We start from the raw sequence: 6,305 nt of genomic DNA on the forward strand, positions 1-6,305 counted from the left end.
TCATCACACAGTGCTTCTGCCTTGGATTATTTCTTTTAACAAAAGGGACTGGAAAGAAATTAAATACCCTCTCAGCACAATGTCTTAACACTGAGAGCTGCACAATCTAAAGTTCCTTGTCAGCAATGTCCAAAGCAGGGATGGCTTTGGCGCCTCATCCTTTATAACATGTTTATGCATTAGCAGGAGCATTAAGCTGATTAGCTTTAGCTTAATTGGTAGCAAACCAGGCTTGAGCTGAAAACTCTTTCTTCTTGAGTGACCTTTTCTGTCTCTGTTGAAATGAAAAAAAAATACAATGTTTTATTCTCACTCTCTTTCACTGCTAGCAACACACAAATCTGTAAACAAACAGCTCTGACCAGGACAGTAGCACCAGCAACTACCAATATCTGCTAAAAAGGCCTTTTCATGGATTCATACATTCATTGAATGGTTGAGGTTGGAAAAGACCTTGAAGATCCTCTAGGCTTGGAGATGGTTCTTTTGTTTCTCTGATCTTTAGAGTGATGTTGCCAGCTTCCCTGTACCAAATGCATTTACTAACCCCCCTTCTTCCAAATTAAGACAACAGTAATGTGCTTTTTGTAACCTGCAACTTTTGCATTTCTTTACTCCTGGTTTCTGATGAAGTTCTGACATTCCCCAGCTTTTTCCAGAGGCCCTTGAATGTTTTGGCTAAGGAGGCTGCTATTTAACTCTAGTGCCTCCATGCTTTTCAAATCATTGCTTGGTGGGTGATTCAAACTGCAGAGAATTCGGCCACTTTGCTCCCTCCCTTATCTGCTACAACTGGCAGTCATGACAGTCAGCTCAGCAGTCTTGGACCTCTGGGATTTGAGGGCAGAATTATCAAAGCTATTGTCATGAGCTGATACTAGGTTTAAATTGAAAGGCCAGCATCTATCTGTGTGAAATCTTTGAGAACCTTTAAGATCAGTCAACTGTTTTTCAATCAGTAGGCCTTCCAAGCTTTGTTTGCAGTTTCTTCCAGCTGGAACCTCTGCCTGAGCCTGGGTCTCAGGTTGTGCCGGGTCCAAGCTGTGCCTGCTAGTTACAGGGCTCTGAGGAGCATGTGTTCAGGTGTGGCCAAAGCAGGGGCAGGGCCTGGAGAGCCTTCTTGTATCTGGCATTTCAGCATAGGCTCCAGACAGCTTGATGTTACATCCAGGAGATAGCTAAGCAAAGCTTGGTGCAGGTGCTTTGAGGCCAGAGTTGTTAAGGACAAATGAAACATTAGCCTCTCTTGGGACAGAACAGTGCACCACTGGAGTCACTCCTGAGACTCCCTTCCTCTGGCACTGTGATGAGGACTGAATGCACACAAGAAACAGGTGTCTGCAGATACAGAGCTAAGCCAGTGCACCTCTAACTAGAGGTCTTGTGTCTGTCTCATTGTGCTGTTTATTTGCCAGCTGTGTGCCTCATGCAAACTGAAGAGGTTGCAGATTTAAAGCAGACAATTTTCCATTCACTGCACAACTTCCAAAGAATTCTGTTTCTGCTCACTGTTTAGGACTCAAGCTAGCATGGAATCTTTTGAGAATGTGAGTAAAACAAAGTGCTTTATTTTAAATACTTAGCCTGGAGGCTCAGGGGAGACCTTATTGCTCTCTACAACTACCTGAAGGGAGGTTGTGGACAGGCAGGGTCTGGTCTCTTCTCTCAGGCAACCACCACCAGAACAAGAGGACACAGTCTCAAGCTGCACCAGGGGAGGTTTAGGCTGGATGCTGGGAAGAAGTTCTTCATAGAAAGAGAGACTGGCCATTGGAATGTGCTGCCCAGGGAGGTGGTGGAGTCACCACCACTGGAGGTGTTTAGGAAGAGACTGGATGCTTGGTGCCATGGTTTAGTTGACTAGATGGTGTTGGGTGGTAGATTGGACACATTGATTTCAAAGGTCTTTTCCAACCTGGTCTGGTCCATTCCATTCCATTCCATTCCATTCCATTCCATTCCATTCCATTCCATTCCATTCCATTCCAATTCTATTCTAATTCTATTCTATTCTCATATATCTAAGTTTAAATTCCATTTCCCAAAGGCTTTGCTACTAGAATTAAGTTGATAAGTGATGGATATGATCTCTAATTTTAAATGATGACCTCTAGAAAGCATCTCACCTAGTTTATTAAGAGATTTCAAAGCTTTAATCATCATACAGCTGCTTGAAAAAAAATAGTAATTCAGATATGATCTATTTTTCTTGCTATCATGCTAAATTTGTATCAGTTAATTCAAACTAAATAAAAACATTTGCTTCATGAGCTCAAGGTTCCCACACTGATATTGCTGACTCTGGGTGCAATTAAATTTCACTTCTTCAGAGTGCCACTGTTGGAGCCTCTTAACTGCTCTATTTGAGACATCTAAAGCAGGCACACAATATAAGAAATATCTGGTTCTTATTACTGCCATGGAACCACCACCCTCCCCTGAGAGTGTTTGTGATGCCAAAAATAGCTAATGAGGTCAGTGTGTCAGTTTACATTGCACAGGAGATGAGCATTAAATGTTTACTAAATGTAACTTGTCTGTTTCTGGGTCTGGAATGTCTCTTTGCTAGGACAGAGCAGGAACAGAGACACTGGGCTTTAAATTAATCCAAACTAGTGCACTGAAATGTGTGCAGGAAATGAAGTGGCAGTCAGAATTACAGTATTTATTGTATTGTCTAAATTATAAGGCCAAGCAAAAGCTGAGGAAAAGGATGGCTTTCAGAGTGGAGATCCTGCAAGCATTTAGATGGCTTGTTCTGGCTGCAGTCTGGAGCAACTGCCTAGATGTCATCAAAAAGGTCACGCAGGAAGGAACAGTTTTGCAGTGCACGCAACAAGAATTTGCATGTGTCAGGCTCCTTCAGCTGCATCTAAATGATGAGACATGGGAGCACTTTGTAGGTGGTGGGTCTAGCTGTGTGCCCTAAAGGATTCTCATCTTTGCCCTCTGTAGTCTTTAGCATGCTCCAGCTCTGTTCCCTGGGCCATATGCTTACTTCCACGAGAAAAATCCGAGTGCACACCCCAGAAGGCAGCACTGCAAGCTTCTGGCAGGAGCTCAGCTGTGAAATCAGGAGAGCAGAATATGCTGTAGTGCACACCTGGCCCAGAGCCTAGAGGCATCCACTTTGCAACTGGGATTCATAGCCTGAAATATTTTTTGGGTTTAAGGTTATCAGTAAGTGCAGAGGACAGCAGCTCACCTTTCTGCCAAAAGAAGTTATGCACTCCTCAGGCAACACAGGGCTGAGAGCACTCCCTCATAAAGTGAGACCTTGGTTAATAAAATGTCAATCCTGAAGATTATTCTTATCCTCATGCAATCACTGATGTGTCCACCACTATTTTGTGGTGATAAATACACACTTAACAGTGATTTGCTTTTCCTCCCCAGACTGGCTGAAGTCTGATGAGTGTAGTGAGGGGGAAAGTGGCTCCACTAGGAGCCTTCTGGTTCATGATACTGTAAGGAGGGTCATGGGAAACCTGTTTCCTTCACTGCAGCCCATAATAACTTGGGGTGTGAAAAGTTTATGCTTTCACTGTTGGCTCAGGTTGCAGAACATTCTGGTGACAGAGCTGGTTATCTCCTGGGAGGAGAGCAGAGGGGAACTTGTCAGAAAGAAACTGAAAAGTACCTCAAACATCCACCCCCATCCCCACCCAATTTCTTAAAAGCAAGCAAGCAACCAACCCACCAAAACAAAAAGGCAAAAACCCAAACCAAACCAAACCACTAATCAAACAAAACAAACCCAAACCCAAACAAACACAAAAAACCCCAAACAAAGGAAAAAAGGGTGGCAAAGCAGTAGTTTCTAGACCCATGCAGGGGTAGCTGGATGGGTTTAAAGGCCAGGCCATCAATTAAAGCTCCATATCAATTTCCCATGCTACCCACTCACAGGTCTGATTGAACAGGGCAAAATTAACTGCTGCCTGAGGTCGATGCAATGGAAATGGTCATGCAACAAATGTAGTGACAGCAGCAGCAAAAGATAGACTTCCCAAGCAGAAGTCTTTGAACCAAGCTTGTGTCTTGGAAATACAACTCGGGGAAAGACATTATGGGCAAAAACCCCAAACCCTGTCTGAGAACAACAGCCCTTTGTTCCTCAGGGCTCGCTCCTGGCCATGCTGCAGTGCTTGAGTTGTGGTCTGCCTGGGTAGCTGCTGGCAGCTGCAGCCACCAGCTGCATCTGAGGGGATCCTGAGAAAAAAACCAGCTCGACAGCCATGCCAACAGCACCCTGAAGACATAAAGCAATTGTTGGTCTGCATGCCTTCAAGCACCAGGCAGAATAAGCACTGAATAAAGGGAAGAACAATTTCTTCTGATTCATTCTATCTATCCCCCTGTCCCTGTTTGATTTCTGTCTTCTGTGATTATTTCTCAATGCAGTGTTTTCCATGGTTGTTTATTTCATTGGATATGCAGGGAGGAGGGATAAGAGGATGAAGCTCCTGGAACTAGTGCACATTGACCCCTAACCTTAAACACTGGTATTACCCTTCTGTAAGTCTATCCTCTGTCAAGTAACTGTACCCAGCAAAGAAATATTAGTCTCTTAACAGCTGTCCTGGAGACTCCATCCATTTTATTACACTTCCTGAACAGAGTAAAGTAAATAAAGTTATATGGAGTTATCAGACATGATCTCATGTTCAAAGAGCCACTAAAATAACATTCTAAATTCAACACTAATGTGATTATTAAAGGGGGCTGTGGTCTGTTTAGTATTGTATTGATTTAAGCCACTCTTTCTTAATCTGCAGCAGCAGTGTCACAGCTGTCACTGAGTTAGCCCTGCTAGTGCCATTACATCTTGGACAGTGTTTACAGTATGGCAGTGAATAATGTTAATGACCAACATTTATCACCTAGATGAAGTATTCAGCCCTAATGGTGAAAGGGAGGGCTTGTGCTTACAGGAATAGAAGATGAAAAGTAACAAGAAGCTAGAAAGCACAAGACACTTCTTTTGACTCTCTAAGAAATAGTGGGGGGAGAGGGGGAAAGTGACTTCTCATGTTCCTTTCTGTGTAGCTTGATGCTGGGGGCAGGGGGGAGAGGTCTCAAAAAAAGGATTGTGAGATGTGGTGGCACTTTTCTTTGGCCCCTACAATAGTGTCCTTCTTCTCCCCAGCCTGTGATGTTGAGCCTTCCTGCTGCCTCTGCTCTCCCACCTTTTATTCTTTCTCAGTGCCCCCATTCTTTCTCATTTTTCACTTTCTTCAGTGCTGACCTCACAACCTCCTTCTCATCTTTTTTAGACAGCTCTTTTCACCACCATATTTCAGCCTCCTGAAAGCACACACATTTCCCTGTGCAGGCATACGTGCATAGCCCCAAGAATGCTGCTTCTGAGTTTATATCCATTGTATCAGAACAGAATGCATACACACACACATATATGTCTGTCAATGGCTCTGTATGCAACTTGTGAACTCTGGAGCTGGGATGATGAACATCTCTTTTTAAAAACCCCTCTCTCTGCAGTTCTGTGTATCCAGGCTCACCAATGAGCTGTGCCAAATGTGTTCCATACCAGCCTGCTTGGGCAGTCACTGAGCAGAGTGATCACACTCAGCAAAGAGAGCAGCTGATAGCCTGGAGTAACTGAAGCCAGAGACCATAGAATCATAGAAACACAGCCCCATGGAATGTCTACAGCTACCTGGAGGGAGGTTGTGGCCAGGTGGGGGTTGGTCTCTTCTCCCAGGCAACCAGCATCAGAGCAGGAGGATGCAGTCTTGAGCTGCACTAGAAGTTTAGGCTTGAGGTGAGGAGAAAGTTCTTCACTGAGAGAGTCATTCTTCATTGGAATGTGCTGCCCAGAGAGGTGGTAGAGTCACCATCACTGGAGGTGTTTAAGAGATTGGATGGGGCACTTTGTGCCACGGTTTGGTTGATTAGATGGTGTTGGGTGATAGGTTGGACTCAAAGATCTCGAGGGTCTTTTCCAACCTGGTCTGGTCTATTCTATTCTATTCTATGCCATGCCATGCCATGCCATGCCATGCCATGCCATGCCATTCCATTCTATTCATCTTGCCTGTCTGCAGACAAAAGGATGGAAGAATAAAAGAACAGAGGTGGTAACAACTGACCAAAACCCCCAAACCTCTGAGGAGGGAGGTATTTGAATGTATTTTGTGGCTGGTAAAGAAAGAAATCTCCTTCCACAGCATGCTTCTCATCCCATGGCTGTTTCAGATGGCACCCTGCCTGTGCTGACACACTTCTGACATGCTCCAAGCTCTTGCTCCAAGATGTCAGTCTTGCAGGACACGAGGAACTAA

Source organism: Dryobates pubescens, chromosome 28 (genome assembly GCF_014839835.1).
Source record: "Dryobates pubescens isolate bDryPub1 chromosome 28, bDryPub1.pri, whole genome shotgun sequence".
Taxonomy (NCBI): domain Eukaryota; kingdom Metazoa; phylum Chordata; class Aves; order Piciformes; family Picidae; genus Dryobates; species Dryobates pubescens.